This window comes from Erythrolamprus reginae, chromosome Z (genome assembly GCF_031021105.1).
Source record: "Erythrolamprus reginae isolate rEryReg1 chromosome Z, rEryReg1.hap1, whole genome shotgun sequence".
Lineage (NCBI taxonomy): Eukaryota > Metazoa > Chordata > Lepidosauria > Squamata > Dipsadidae > Erythrolamprus > Erythrolamprus reginae.
The window spans coordinates 32,353,625-32,370,552 of NC_091963.1; the positions used below are offsets into that span (position 1 = coordinate 32,353,625).

Here is a 16,928-nt window from a genome sequence, read left to right on the forward strand (position 1 = left end):
AAGTTACAATATGAATGGGAAGGAAATCTAGGAGACGAAGTAGAACTTGCTGAAGAAAAGCTTTGGTGCCGCTCATACAAAGACGGAAATATGTGGGGATGTATTATTGACAGGCATAATACATATCATACTGTTTGTTTGCCCTCATCATTCAGGCCAATTTATTGTGGAAGCTGCATCCCAAAGGCAGCTGGGGCCTATCCAATCCACCCACCCTTATCTCTCAGTTTAGAAGGGCCATCTGTAACTAGGCAGGCAAGGGAAACCATGGGCCGACAGCTCCAGGGGACTGCAATGTGCAGGGCTAAAGAGAAGGAGGGGGTGCCTTGCTGTCTTTTGTGCCATTTCTCAGTGACAGGGCTGCCATTGCAGTGACGAGTACATCACATGTCAAAATCGGAGAAATTTCCAGGCTGGGAGCCACATGGAGTCCGTGAGGCAGTCTTACGGCAATATAGTTGGCTTTTTGCTTCGTGCTGAAGCCACCCAGGGCCAATTCATTTTCTGAGCTTTAGAGCAGTTTTGCATGCACATCACACATAGGGTTTGCAGTTTTTTTTTTTTTAAAAATGCCATTGAAGTTTTTGGGTAAATTTCCATGCAAGCAGTGATAACCTCACAGGAAAGTTTCGGGACAGCACACAACAAAAGACTTTAAAGTTATACTTTTAGTAAAGCAAACTCATTTACATTTTTATTATGCATGGCCTTTGTTAAAATCTGGTCGCATTCATTATGGAAAAGACTTTGTATGCATCCAAGCTTATTGGGAGAACTACTCTTTCTTCTTGTCTGCTTCAAAGCTATTTGGAACATTTGCATATATTGTTAAATGGCTGTTGAGATTTTACTGCTGCATATTTCTTTTAATGAAAGGGGAAGGGGAGGGGGAATAAAGAAGTTGAAACAAGTTTTTTAAAATCACCCTGAAAGCTAACAGTACATAGCTCAATTACTTAAAGATGTATTATTAATTTTTTAAAGATGATTATTAAATAATTCCTTTCTAGATCATTTGAAGATAGAAATAAAAATGAGTATGATGATACTGACAATATAATAAAATGAAATGCTATATAGAATATATTTATGACAAAATATACCCTGGAAACATACAGTAGTTGTTCAAATATCAGCATACAGTGATCCCTCGATTTTCGCGATCTCGATCTTCGCGAAACGCTATATCGCGATTTTTCAAAAAATAATAAATTAAAAATACTCCCCGGTTTTTTTGCTATACTGTACCATGGTTTTTCTCACCCGATGACGTCTTTTTTTCTATCATTTCTCTCTCTCTTCCTTCCACTCTTCTCTCTCTCTTTCTTCCTCTCTCACACTCTCTTCCTCCCTCTCTCATCTCTTTCGGGGGGGGGGCGGCGGGCGGGTGCCTATGGGGGACGGTGGCCGCCAGCGCTGGACTCGGTGGTGAGAGGGGCGGTAGCGGCGAGTGAGCGGGCGGGCGGACGAGTGGCGGGCGGGTGGGTGCTTACGGGGAACGGTGGCTGCCAGCGCTGCTGCAGGAGGACTCGGCGGTGAGAGGGGTGGTAGCGGCGAGCTGGCGGGCGGACGAGTGGCGGGCGGGTGGGTGCTTACGGGGAACGGTGGCCGCCAGCGCTGCTGCAGGAGGACTCGGCGGTGAGAGGGGCGGTAGCAGCGAGCGGGCGGGCGGACGAGTGGCGGGCGGGTGGGTGCTTACAGGGAACGGTGGCCGCCAGCACTGCTGCAGGAGGACTCGGCGGTGAGAGGGGCGGTAGCGGCGGGCGGCAGACAAGCGGCGGGCGGACAAGTGGCGGGAGGGCAGGCGGCGGACAAGCGGCGGGCGGACAAGCGGCGGGCGGGCAGGTGGCAGACAAGCGGCGGGCGGGCGGCGAGCTGTATGTAGCGGAAGTAAAAACACCATGGAAAAGTGGCGCGCATGCGCAGATGGTGTTTTTACTTCCGCACCACTATATCGCGAAAAATCGAGTATCGCGAGGGGTCTTGGAACGTAACCCTCGCGATACTCGAGGGATCACTGTATATATATTACTCTATGTTGACTCATTCCTTCCAGTTAGGCATCTGAGAATGATAAAGAGTTCACAAGGCCCATGTTTTTGCATAGTATATTTCAATGTGCCTCACATTCTTCCTTTACTTGATGAAAAGTTTCACAGTTTATTGGGCACTGTCATCCAGTTTGGCTTGTTTGGGTTGGTCTACTAAATGTAGGCAATCTCCAAGATCCATACATATGTTTGGAGTCATACGAACTGGCGCCAGCTTTTCACGCAGTAATAAATAGAGCTTCAGATTTCTGGTTTTCTTCCATGTTCTCACCGTTAAGCATCTGCAGGATAGCAAATTGGTTTGCTAATTATGTTTGGAATTCTCGTTTATATCCTGGTTCAGCCTCTTGTGACTACTACAGCTTTGCTGATGGTACCATCTGTCATTTTATGCATTGGAGTTTACGTTGAACCACTGGTCAGATTATGTAGCATAATAATTGGACCTGCAATCAACGCTTTGCATGACATGAATATCTTTGAGGGATGATGAAGCTTAAAATAATAAAATATGTCAAACTTCAGAGGAGGGAATTTTAGGAGATTTTGTGGTGCCAGGTTAAAGCCTCTAATACAGGGGGGGTCTCCAGCTTTGGCAACTTTAAGACTTGTGGACTTCAACTCCCAGAATTCCTCAGTCAAGTTGGAAACCTCTGCTCTAATATATGTTTCCAGAGGGGGGGGGGGAGAGACAGCTATATTGTGCCAAATTAGACAACTACCGGACTACAAATTTTTTTTAGGAAAAGTACATTATCAGCTTAGCCATAGAACATTCAGAAGGCTAAAGAGTACGGCTAACCTGTGAAAAATTACTTGGGGGCAAGATGAATTTATGCACTGGACTCAACTTCCTTGTGTGTTCAATCACATTTGGACAATAAAATATACTGTATTCTAGTCTATATTCTATTCTAATAGCTTTCCTCCTATGACGATACCTGTAACACTAACACAACTACATCTATTTATCCAGGATCCTTGGGAATGGCCCAATAGGCAGACAAAAGAGCCAAAATCAGTCTGAAACACTGGCTGACTGTGTGACAGACCACAATAATAAGGACCATTCCTCCTCTCCGCAGTCACTCTTGGGCCTCTCAACTGCCAGGCTGCCCATTTAGTTCTCCTCTGGCCGCTGCCGCTCTACCGCCTCTGACCTCTCCATTGGGCCTCAGCTGCATCAGCTCTGCCTCTGACCGCTGCCTGTTTCCTCAATGCTTGTGGCAAGCCTATGTTCCGTATGGCACGTGCACTCATGGTCCCCAAAGTGGTCTACGAGGTACCTTGAGATGAGTTGATAACCAAGCTTAAAAAGCATTATCTGTCTTTCATGTCATGCCATTTCCACTTCAGGTGTCACATCCAGGCAGAGGGTGAGTCAATCATGCAATACGTGGCCGCCCTTCGTGATGCCATGTGGGACTGCGACTTTGAGGACCTAGATTGCTCCCTGCTGGAGCAATTGGTCTGTGGAGTGCGTGACCTGCAATTACAACGCTGCCTCCTAGCCCATTCCAAGCTCACCCTAACCATAGCCATCGACGATGCCTACGCCGTGGAGATTTCCTTTCACTTGTCCGCCGAGGTTGGAATGTATCCACCCCACATACACCCCTAACCTAGACAGGGAGATATCCAACCCCATAAGGAGTTTTGCCCAGGGGGACCCAGTATATGCCCGAAATTATGCGGGGGAGACCCATGTTAGGAACCAGGTTGAGTCTCCGAAATAACCAGGCCTTGTTCTTATAGGATCCAACTCAATGACGGACAGACCTGGCGCTGGCACGTAGACCAGTTGCCCTGCCAGGCATTAGACCCTGCCATGCCGGCGTCACTCACACCATTCGTCCCGTCACTCAGAACCACACTGTTCAGTCTTCCAGAGGACATTCCATCACTTGGCAACCAAGATCGTACCGCAAACTCCGCACCAGGAACCAATAACACCAGTAGAGGGTGATCCCTCTATGGAAACAAATGTAGAAGACAATCCCCAACTATTCTCTATGGGAGCAGTAACACCGCTTCAAACACCACCCTCACCAGTAGGAACCAAACCACGCCTTTCCACAAGACCACACAAGTGTCCCTCTTATTTAGGGGACTTTGTGTGCTCAAACCAGGTGGGGAGGGGTGTTGTGTCCAGAGGACAGTTGAGAAATGCGGCCCCCCTGAATTGGCTGGCTCAGCCTGGCAGCAGTAGATATAAATAGCTGCTAGGCGCAGCCATCTTGTTCTTGTTGCTCCAACTAGTTCGTTGTAGTTGTTGTTACCCTTTCCAATAAAGCCTGCTAACAATCGCCAGGCCTACTGTCTTTACTGGGGAAGATTTAATAATAATAAATAGATAAATAAATAAATAAATAAAGATTGATAAATAAATTCTTGCCATCAGTTTTCTGTGTTTTTTAAGAGGAAAAATTTGACAGTACAATAATATGATGGAAGAAATGTTACACGAATAAAGAAATCACATAATAGTTTAGGGCAAATTTGTTAACAGAAATTAGTTGGATATGTTGGGAATATTAGAATTTAAGAAAAAACTTAAGAAGAGGAGAAGGGTAGAAAAGGGGAAAAAAGCAAGACAGGAAGCAAATTATTAAAAATGTAGATCAACTTGAGAATACACCCAAAAGAGTCAGGCCAGCAGTTGGAAGCAAACAAACCCAGATAAGGAGAAAGAAATCAGGGTTAGGTTTAGGGTTATTGTGGATAATACCTTGGCACAACATTATTAATGAAGAGTTCCATATGGAGCTCTTAAATAAAGACCACTTATGAAATAAATGCAATTTTTCTTTTACCAATAGAATGATCAAAATACTAAAAAATTATCAAGGGCAGGAGTGGACAATCTGTTGCCCCGACCTGATAGTCTTAGGATCCAATTCATGTCCATCTATATACAGTGGTCCCTCGATTTTCACGGGTTTGAACTTCGCAAATAGCCTATATCACGGTTTTTAAAAAAATATTAATTAAAAAAATACTTCACGGGTTTTTTTCTATACCATGGTTTTTCCAGTCATACATCATCGCCAAACTTTCATCCGAATTAAGAGCTGTGGTAGTGCTGTGGTTAGAATGCAGTACTGAAGGCTACTGATCACTGACTGCCAGTAATTTGGCAATTCGGATCTCACAAGGCACAAGTTTGACTCAGCCTTCCATCCTTCTGAGGCGGGTAAAATGAGGTTTAGAGTCAGCATATTGTTGAGAGAGCTGTAAAGCACTGTGAATTGATACAGTATAGAAGTCTTATTGCTATTGCTATTCTGTGTGTCTGCATGCACATTTGTGTGTCTTCCTTTTTGGCGGGGTGGGTGGGTAGTACAATCAATTTAAATTCAAAATCTGTCAGAGCATAGGCAAATAAATAACAAAAAATAATTATTGTTAATAAATAATTATGTTTATAAATATCAGGATCGCTAAGTGTCTTATTCAATTGTAAGTATCAGTAATAATGGTGAGTAAATGGTTATTAAGGGAATGGGAAGTGGTAATTTAGGGGTTTAAAGTGTTAGGGGATGGCTTGTGATACTGTCCATAGCCAAAAATGGTGTATTTACTTCCGCATCTCTACTTCGCGTAAATTCGACTTTCGCGGGCAGTCTCGGAACGTATCCCCCGCGAAAATTGAGGAAACACTGTATTACTAAAATTCTTACCAATAATTTTTAATGGGGTGAAATGGTAAATCACTTGGCAACAATGTTTGAACTAAGATACTAAGATGAGCTAATTTACAAAAGGGGCAAAATCTGGGACCTAAGCTTCCTGAAGCAGTGAAATTTGGGAAAGTTTCAACCGCTCAGTGCTATTTCCTTTTGCTAGGCTGAAACTATGATCATGTGATTTTCATTTTCAGTCTTCCATGACAGTTTCCCAGGCAGTCTCATAATCCTTTGCTCCCTTTCCCACCCAGCTTATATATCTGCCAGTTGGGAAGGGAAAGAAGGAGGAAGGGAGGGAGGCTGATTTCCAATGCTTCCTGCCAGATTCCCTCAAGGATTCAGTGGGAAAGTCAGTAGGAAGTTGAAGTCACTCTTATTTTCACTGCTTTTTTGCCCAACTATGGAGATTCTATTTCTCTGCTTAGATTAAAATAAAATAAAATAAAATAAAATAAAATAAAATAAAATAAAATAAAATAAATAATAAAATAATAAAATAAAATAAAATAAAATAAAAAATAAAATAAAATAAAATAAAATAAATAAAATAATAAAATAATAAAATAAAATAAAATAAAATAATAATAATAATAATAATAATAATAATAATAATAATAATAATTTATTAGATTTGTATGCCGCCCCTCTCCGAAGACTCAGGGTGGCTCACAACAATAATAAAAACAATGTTACATGGAACAAATCTAATATTAAAAGAGAAATCTCTAAAATGATGACACAACAAGTTACAGTTGCCTAGCTTTGAAAAACGATGATGCCAAAATGGTGAAATGTGAGTCATAATATCACAGTGCAAGCTCTTTTGTTTTGTACTTCACTTGATTAATATCATTTAATTATGTTTGGGGAAGAGCTTGTATTGTGTTGGTGCAATATACTTCATTTGTTTCCTTGCCTCTCAGCAGATGCTTATAATCCCATTTGCAGCCTCCAGCATAGCCCAAGTAGGTTCAGACAAATTAGTAGCAAAATGGCCTTTTTTGCTCAACATTTTTTTTAATGGTGGGAAAAAACCCATAAGAGCCTTAATTGTCTCAAATAATAATCTGCCTCTAGATGTTCATAAATAGAGATGAGTGATTAGTGCTTTCCTCTGATGTTCTTTCACCATGTGTGGTTGCAAAGGAAATCCCCCATTTCAAATCAACAGTACCATGACCTTATACAAAGGTTCCCAACCTCTGGGCCATGGGTCACTACTGGACAAGGGCCTATTCAGAACTGGGGCACATGAGAAGTGGACCGGCACGCATGCGAGTGGTGGCTGAGAGCTCACATGAGTGGAGTTGGGCATGCATATGCGTTCCGACCCACTGCTTGCACAGTTCAGTTCCCCTCTTGTCCTTCCAGCCAGGCTGCAAAGATTTGGGACCAATGATCTTAATAGGCTTAACAGCATCTTTGCTGAGATACCAGGAACTATCTTTCGTCGGAAAAAAAAATTGTTTTTCAGAGTATAAGACGCCCCCTTTTCCTCCCTAAAAGAGGCTGATAATTCTGAATGTAGCTTTTCCCCCCCAGCCCTAACTAGGTGCTAACAATCTTCCCTGCTCTCACCTTGCAGGCTCTTTCATAGTTTCTCTCTACGAAGAATGTTTTCCAAACTTTGCAGGGTTTTTTTCATTGCTCTAACTTGTTCCAAATGTTTCTTTCCAGCCCTAACCAGGTGCTAACAATGTTCCCAGCTCTTATCCACTTGCAAGCTGTTTCATTGTTACTCTCTGCGAACAATGTTTTCCAAACCCTGTCTTGGTAGATTCCCCCCCCCCCCATTCTCTACTTGCTCCAAAATTTCCTTTCCAGCCCTAACCAGGTGCTAACAATGTTCCCAGCTCTTACTGGCTTGCAAGCTTTCATTGTTACTCTTGGCAAATAATATTTTCCAAGCCCTAAGACTTTCTAGGGTTTTTTCATTGCTCTAATTTGCTCCGAATAAGTTCCTTTTCAGCCCTAACTAGGTGCTAATAATGTTCCCAGCTCTTACCTGCTTGCAAGCTCTTTCAATGTTACTTTCTTCAAGGAATGATTTCCAAGCCCTAAGTCTTTGCAGGTTTTTTTCATTGGTCTAACTTGTTCCAAATGTTTCTTTCCAGCCCTAACCAGGTGCTAACAATGTTCCCACCTCTTAACTGCTTGCAACCTCTTTCATTGTTACTCTTTGCAAAGAATATTTTCCAAACCCTGTCTTTGTAGGGTTTTTTTCATTGCTTTACTTGCTCTGAATGTTTCTTTCCAGCCCTAACCAGGTACTAACAGTATTCGCAGATCTTACCGGCTTGCAAGCTCTTTCATTGTTACTCTCTGCGAAGAATGTTTTCCAAGCCCTAAATCTTTGCAGGGTTTTTTCCATTGCTCTATTTGCTCCGAATGTTTCTTTCCAGGTGCTAATGATGTTTCCAGCTCTTACTGGCTTGCAAGCTCTTTCATTGTTACTCTCTCCGAATAAAGTTTTTTTAAAGCTCTAACTAGGGGATACAATAATGATGTGCTGACTCAGGATGCTAGCCAGATGAATAAATAGTAAGCAAATCCTTTTCTCTATTTTTCTCCCCAAAAACTAAGGTGCCTCTTATACTCCAGTGCGTCTTATACTCCCAAAAATACGGTAGGAAGATTGCACCATAATAATAACAACAGTAAACAAGAGTGAATATTCAAGTGAATGGAAGTAAATTACCTTAAAATTCAAGCAAGCCTATTTGAATGCAGACTTTTAACCTAATTAAAATGCATTGCAGCTTTGTATTTTAATCCATGGATAGGTTGTGATTTTTTTTTTGCATGATTGAAATTTAACACTAGCTCCCCCAGACCCCCACCCATTACATATAAGAATTACTAAGAAAACAAATTGTGTCTTATGATAAATATACTTTTCCAAATCCAAATTTTGAGCCTACAGGCCAGGGACGGATTCCTCTTATCTGTTGCTACTGGTGTGCTGTACACACAGCACGAGCATTTTCACACGCATGCATGTACTACGCAGCGTGCAGGAGCATGTATGCAGTGTGATTCTGCTTCTGCACATGTACAGGAAGTAAAAGCACACCGAAATCTTGTGAGGGGATATGCATGTGAGAGAGATTTTGGTGATTTTTAAACTTCTGCACATGCACCTATTGCACTGGTGGTACCCACCACTACTACGGGCAGCAGCAGGCAGTTTCAGGAAAGAGTTCCAGCTTACCAACAGCAGGTAGCAAATCAGGCAATTTGAAAGTTGAAAGCGCTATGACCTTTTGCATTCATTAAAGCATAGATTTCATTTTGCAATTTACCATTGTAAAATAGTTGGCTTGGTTTAGGCGTATCTCACTCTCTGTGTTTTTACAGCATGGGCGGAAGAATTGCCTTTATGAAATTTAATTAACTATGAAAACTATTTAATAAATTGATAATCATTGTATCATATGATTATACTTTCATTTTCATTATTTCATAATTTATTTAAAATGTGCTCTTGCTTTCTATTAGTGACAATTAATAATGACTAGTAATAATAAAAGCAAAAAATAAACTGTTAATACTCTTAATTTAAACAATGAAATTATTCTAACCACAATTAACCACAATTAATTTGTATGCCACCCCGAGTCTGCGGAGAGGGGCGGCATACAAATAGAATCGAATCGAATCGAATCAAATCAAATCAAATCAAATCAAATCAAATCAAATCAAAAACCAAAATAGAGAAAATCAACATTTATTTAGCCTAATAGCTGCATAATTGTTAAGTGAATCACTGTTAGTAACACAGTTGTTAAGGGAATTTGGCTTTGTCACTGACTTTGCTTGTCAGAAGGATGTAAAGGGACGATCACATGAGTCTGGGACACTACATCTTTCACAAATATGAGTCAGTTGCCAAGTAGCTGATACTGTGTTTCCCTGAAAATAAGACACTGTCTTATATTAATTTTTGCTCCAAAAGTTGTGCTACGTCTTATTTTCGGGGGGGTGTCTTATATTTCTCAAATAAGACAAATTCACAGGCAGAAAAGCTGACACCCCCAAAGAAAGTGTACCGTACGGTACACTGATTACGGTAGGGTACCTGTCAGTATGGCACCCACACACACAAACGACGGCACTTATATGGTACAACAGTATACTCCTGCTATTGCAGCTTCCGGCCACCAGAGGAACTACAGTCTATGCACTGTAGTGGAGACTGTAATGGCGGTGAGACAGCAGCAGACTGTGTCTGCTGTACTGGACGGTACAAAGCGATGGAAGGGGCCAGCAGGGGACGCCACATTATTACGGTACCACTGTGAACAGCTTTGAATGGTACCGTATGTTTTTCCACCGTACCGTATGTAAACTTGACTATGCCTTATTTTCGGGGGGTGCCTTATATTAGCAAATTCTGCAAAACCTCTGACATGCCTTACTTTCAGGGTACGTCTTATTTTCGGGGTAACAGGGTATTCATGTGACTGCTTTGATCATAAATGTGAAAAAGGTCATTCAGTTATGTTTTTCAATGCCTTTGTAACTTTGAACAGTCACTAAATGAACTGTTGTAAGTCAAGGACTATATGTATTAATGCCTTTAGATTCAGATCCAATCCCACTCTTAATTGTTTTATACCACCACAACTCCTTCCCTCGGGAATTCAGGGTAAATTTACATGGAAAATTATCTTCATTTTACTTTAATAACAATCCTGTGAAGTATCCTAGGCTGAAGGGGAGTGACTGAATCAATGCCTGAGTCACTAAGGGCTGAGTGTGGATTTAAATATTGATCTAACCCCTACTACCTGTTGGCTAGCTCCCACTAGTGGCTCAAAAATAAAATGTTATGTTGGGTCCAGAAAGCTACTTTCCAACTTTTTCTGTGTACAGTGATCCCTCGATTTTCGCGATCTCGTTCTTCGCAAAACGCTATATCGCGATTTTTCCCACCCGATGATGTCACTCTCTTCCTTCCTTTCTCATCTTTCTTTCTCTCTCTCTTTCTCTATCTTGCTTCTTCCTCTCTCACACTCTCTTCCTCCCTCTCTCATCTCTTTCTTTCCTTCTCTCTCTTTCTCTATCTCTCCCCCTCTTGCTGGCGGGCGGCGGGCGGGCGGGCGAGCGGGGGCATCAGCGAGGAAGACCCAGGGAAGGTTCCTTCGGCCGCCCAGCAGCTGATCTGCTCGGCAGCGCAGCGAGGAGCCGAATCGGGGTTTCCCCTTTGCGTGGGCGGCGGGGAAACCCCGATCTTCGTCTGCTCGTTGCTGCTGCGCTGCCGAGCAGATCAGCTGCTGGGCGGCCGAAAGAACCTTCCCTGGGTCTTCCCCGCCGCCCACGCAAACTCCACCATCTGTGCATGCGCGGCCATGAAAAAGGGCACGCATGCGCAGATGGTGTTTTTACTTCCGCAACCCTACATCGCGAAAAATCAATTATCGCGAGGGGTCTTGGAACGGAACCCTCGCGATAATCGAGGGATCACTGTATTGTAGTGCAAATCTTGTATGTGTGAATTATATTGAAGAAACATGACTTTTAACTGCAAAGCTCCTTTGCAGAATCAGCATATTTATAGTCTCAATATTAGAACTATAAATTGCTTTATATTACTCAAAAGTCAACTAGATCTAATGTACTTATACATAGATTACCGGGCCAACGGCATCAAAAACAAGACCCACAATCCATTCCACAACCCCCAACCCACCAACCCCCAACAACAAATCAACATCCAACACACCACCAACCAAGACCAGGTAAGCGTGCCCCTCACTTCTTAAATCCAATCCAATACTAATCTCAAATGCAAACTAATCAATGCAAGAAGCATAGTTAATAAAATGCCCGAATTGCTCCTCCCACTAAACACTGACACCTTCAATATTATTTTTGTCTGCGAAACATTACTAACTGCATCCCTCCCTGACTCCATCATCACACCAAGGAACTACCTTGTCTTCTGGTCTGACCGTGAAACCCACAGAGGAGGTGAAGTAGAAAACTACAGATAAATCTCTCTATGCTGTGTCACATGCAAAGTCATGGGATCAATCATAAACTAATCCATTACCTTCTACCTAGAAACTAACAACCTACTTTCAAACAAGCAATTCGGTTTCAGAAAAAATTATCCGGCAATTTACAACTACTACGCTGCAAAAACATATGGACTTTAAAACTTGACCAGGACAAAACAATAGATGCAATTTATATAGACTTCTGTAAAGCCTTCGACTCAATAGTTCATGATAAACTACTTCTGAAACTGAAATCCTATGGTATCTCTTGACTCCTGCATGACTGGATAATGGTGTTCCTGTCAAATAGACAAGTGGTCAAAATAGGGAGTACCCTATTTAATCCCATTCCTGTTAACAGCAGTGTACCCAAGGCAGCATACTAGGAGCAATATGCTTCATACTTTATATAAATGACCTTTGCAATCACATTCTTCATCGATGATGTAAAACTCTTCTACACCACCGACAACACTGCTAGCCTCCAAAAAGACCTTGACTCTGTGTCAAGATTGGTCAAACATTGGCAACTCCAAATATGCCTTGCACATTGGCAAAAAGAATCAGAACACCAAATACAAGCTGAATAAACAAGACCTTCACTCTGTCAAAGATCTTGGAATACTCATATCAAATGACCTAATAGCCAAAGCTCACTGTAGCAACATCGTCAAAAAGACTTCAAGACTTGTTAACCTAATCTTACGTAACTTCTTCTCTGGCAATATTACACTACTAACCAGAGCATACAAAACATTCGCCAGACCAATCCTTCTGTCTGGAACCCACACTGCATATCAGACATAAATACATTAGAAAGTGTCCAGAGATACTTTACTAGAAGATCCCTCCACTCCTCTACTCGTAAGAGAATATGTTATGCAACCAGACTTGAAATCCTGCGCCTAGAAAGCTTAGAACTACATCACCTTCAGCACGTCCTAAGCATAGCTCACAAAATTATCTACAATGTCCTACCTGTCAATGACTACTTCAGCTTCAACCACAACTATACACGAGCACACAACAGATACAAACTCAAAGTGAACGGCCCCAAAGTTGACTGTAGAAAATACGACTTTAGCAACAGAGTAGTTAATGCCTGGAACTCACTACCTGACTCTGCAGTTTTGTTACCAAACCCCCAAAACTTTACCCCTAGACTGTCCAGTGTTGACCTCACTCGATTCCTAAGAGGTCAGTAAGGGGCGTGCATAAGCGCACCAGCATACGTACCATCCCTGTCCAATTGTTTCCTCTTATCAGTACCCATCTTATGTATATAAACACTGTTGTATCTATGTATATTACAAATACGTACATGACCAAATTAAATAAATAAATAAGATATTTTAGTTGTGGGGGTAAATAGTCTTTAAGTTGGATGGGACTATGCCAGATGTATGTATGTATGTATGTATGTATGTATGTATGTATGTATGTATGTATGCATGTATGTATGCATGCATGCATGCATGCATATAAATCCACAGAAATACACACACACACACAATCATCTTATGGATTACAGGCAGTGTTCCCTCTAATTTTTTTGGGGGGTGGGCGGAAAAGTATAGGGTCTGAGCGGCAGTCCCTTCGGGACTGGGCGGCACAGTAATAATAAATAAACAAACAAACAAACAAACAAACAAACAAACAAAAAACCCACCCTGTTTTGCCTCAGAAAATTTCAAAATAAAATACTGTACTGTGTGTCTATAACAATGAGCTCATAATAGGGCAACTCTATCAACATCAAAATGCCACTTAAATAGTTGAGCTAGTTTCAAACTAGATTTTGATTTTCTTTCTCTCTTCCTTCCTCCCATTCTTTTTCTTTCTCTTTTCCTTCCTCTCTTTTTTCTATCTGTTTCTCTCTCTTCCTCTCTTCCTCTCTCTCTCCTTCCCTCTCACTCTTTCCCTCTCGGCTTCTGGGCAGGTTTGGAAAACTCTGAGTTGATGATGATTTTTAAGTGAGCGATTGCTCACTGCTCAGCTTAGAGGGAACTATGATTACAGGTAGGGCAGAATAGCACATTATACCCTCTGGTGAAACTCCATAATGTATTTTGCAGTTGTCTTTTAAAAATACTTTCCAGACTTTATTTAAATTGGGAGTTCTGATTCAAAAGTACGTACTAACAAATTGGGACTCTTTAAAAGTTAAATCCTGCTTGGCCTTTCTCAGACCAATGAGAAGTGAATGCAGAGGAGGGAGCTCCCTCTGATGTCTTATCTTGTTCTGGTTTTTTATACATTGCTCAATCACAAAATCAGAAGAGGCTCACATATACTACACGGATAAAGATAAGAGTTGGGTCCTAAAACTTTTGGATACATCAATAATATTTGGCCCAGTTCAGGCTGGTGGTCTGGCATTTTGAATATAGCCCATTAAAACCTGTTCAACTTTAGGAAAGAAACATGTTGGAATTGTTTCCCATCACTGCCTCTAGTTTCCAAGTTCTCTTTAGAAAGTGAATCCAAACCTTACATCTTTCACTCGCCTTCATATACCAATATCTGCTACAATGCTGATTTTATCCCAGTGTTTTCTGACTCAGAAAAATCTGCTCAGAAATTACAATGGATGAAGGTAAATTGGACTGCAAAATCAATTTAGATTTTGCACAAAAATCCCGTTAGGAGGAACAACAGTTTCAGTAACCTTTTGTAACATGTTTGTTTCTTCTTCCCAAAGGAAAAAAATATGCATAAGTGTATTAGTATGATTAGATCCACAAGAGGGGGCTGTTGTACAGGTTTATTATTCAAGGTAACAGCAAGAAGAATTAAGGCATTTCACTTGATTTAATCTGATTTAAATAAACAAATGTAATTTGTTAACATGAACACACAATCATACCAAATTTTACAACAGGTAGCCCTTCACTTGTAGCTATTTCCTTAACGAACATCTGAAGTTAGAACAGACAAAAAAAACCCTAACTTATGACTTGTTACAACTGCTGCATCACCTTGTAGTCATTTTGGGTTGCAACTGCCATTTGCAACTGGTTGCAGTGTCCTACAATAATATGATTCCATTTTGCAAAGTTTGTTGCCATTTTCTGGCAAAAAAAAAAAAAGCCCATTGAATAAGCTGGATTCAGGCTTGCAATGTGATTAACAACCACATGATTTGCTTAACGACCATTCATTATATCAAAATTCTGGGCTCATTTGTGATCATAAGTTGAGGATTCCCTGTAATGTTAGAAAGGGTCATTCCAGCCACTAAACCCAAATGCTTAATCAATGTTCTTTTGCTACGTTTTAGAGTCTGGTAATGGTTTAGAGCTTTTACAGTGACTTTGGCCACTGACCATGGTTTGCTTGTTTTAAAGTGGTAATTTATATGCTTGTAATTAATTTTAAACTTGTTTTATTAGATTTTATATTTTGTATAAAAACACGATCTAAGTATTGCCCACAAAATCATATGCTGCAACGTCCTGCCTGTCAATAACTACTTCAGCTTCAACCGCAACAACACAAGAGCAAGCAACAAATTCAAACTTAATATTAATCGCTCCAAGCTTGACTGTAAAAAATATGACTTTAGCAATCGGGTTGTCGAAGCGTGGAACTCATTACCGGACTCAGTAGTGTCAACCCCTAACCCCCAACATTTCTCCCTTAGACTATCCACGATTGACCTCTCCAGGTTCCTAAGAGGTCAGTAAGGGGCGTACATAAGTGCACTAGCCTGCCTTTCGTCCCCTGTCCAATTGTCTCTCCTTATCTCATATCTCATATATCTTTTCTTCTTTCATATATCTTCTCCTCTTTTTTTATATCTTCTCTTTATATATAATACTTCATGTCTATCCTCTTCAATATGTATTGTGTATTGGACAAAATAAATAAATAAATAAAAATGTTAAAAATTACAATTTAGAGTTACAATTCTCAATACTATTTTTTCTTGTATAATTTGTAAGCTAAGATCCATTGGCACTATGCTGGCTGGAGAACTCTGGGAGGTGAAGTCCACACGTCTTACAGTTGCCAAGTTTGAGGACCCTGTGGCTTAGACACCGAGAGTGTGTCTTAAGTTCTATAACTAAAGTTAAGATACACTCTCAGTGTTTAAGTCAGGGGTCTCCTAACATGGCAACTTTAAGGCTTGCGGACTTCAAAAACCCCCCAAAAATGAACCAACTGTTTTGTAATTTGGATATCTGAGAAGCTGAATTTGTTACTGGTCAAACAATATTGTTAACAGAGGTTTCTAGTTGTAAATATTGCTATCAGGTTACATCTGGTAGTGGTGAAGAACCCACTTCTTGGATGGGAAGTGAAATGTCTTCAAAGAAAAAATAGAAAGTCCAATTGCCTCTTGAGACAACCATGTCCTGGATGACCAAGAATCTCCATAAACATCTGGTAGATGATAATTGTCTCTTAATACATATTTTGTCTCTTATCATCATCTATCAAGTGCTGCAAGGTCAATATCTGAGGTTTCATCCAATTTTTTTCATCACTATCTTTTTTTCTAATTTTTAATGTTGGATTTCCCCACAATGTCAATATGGCATGGGAAAAAGAATCATGTTTTAAAAGATATTACATTCCATAGCTTTCTAATTGATATAATTGTTTCTAAAAATACTGTGTAGAGTTCTATTGTACAGTATTTAGACCCTGTATATTTAGAACACTTTTTATTAATCCAGAGGTGCCATCTGTGTGCATATAGATAGCATCTTTGGTTTAATAGAATAATAACTGATGTTAATTTCTATGTCTGAAAATTAACATCAGTTATTAGCTTCCAGCATTTAATACTTGACAATAGATAAGTTGAAAGACAAATCTCCTGTTTCAGAAAATCAAATCTTCCCTAATTGGTGGTTGCATTTCCTATAAAAAAGTTAACAGAATCAGAGAACTTCATACAACATTTCTAAACTAAGATTTTATTTTCTGAATATATTTTCCAGATATTTGAATTTAAACAGGAATTTTTCCTGGAGTATAAATTAATCTTCTTGGCCTTTTAATCAAGTATCTTATTGCTTTCCTTTTTTTAAGTGACAAAATTTACCCCGATTGCTCTTTCATTTGTTATTATTTATTCAATTTTCTAACTTTCTAATTGTTTTAATGCTGTCTCTGTCTTTTAAGGTTTTTGCTATTTTATCCAGTTTGGTGTCACTTTTATTTATTTTGTGCTCCCAGTT

General features: G+C 40.4%; 1 protein-coding gene across 2 annotated transcripts in view; it reads right to left on the bottom strand.

The window, feature by feature from the left end:
* CZH10orf67 (chromosome Z C10orf67 homolog) overlaps positions 1-16,928 on the bottom strand; it is a 93,778-nt gene that overhangs the window by 40,293 nt on the left and 36,557 nt on the right. The gene's annotated exons all lie outside the window — the stretch shown is intronic.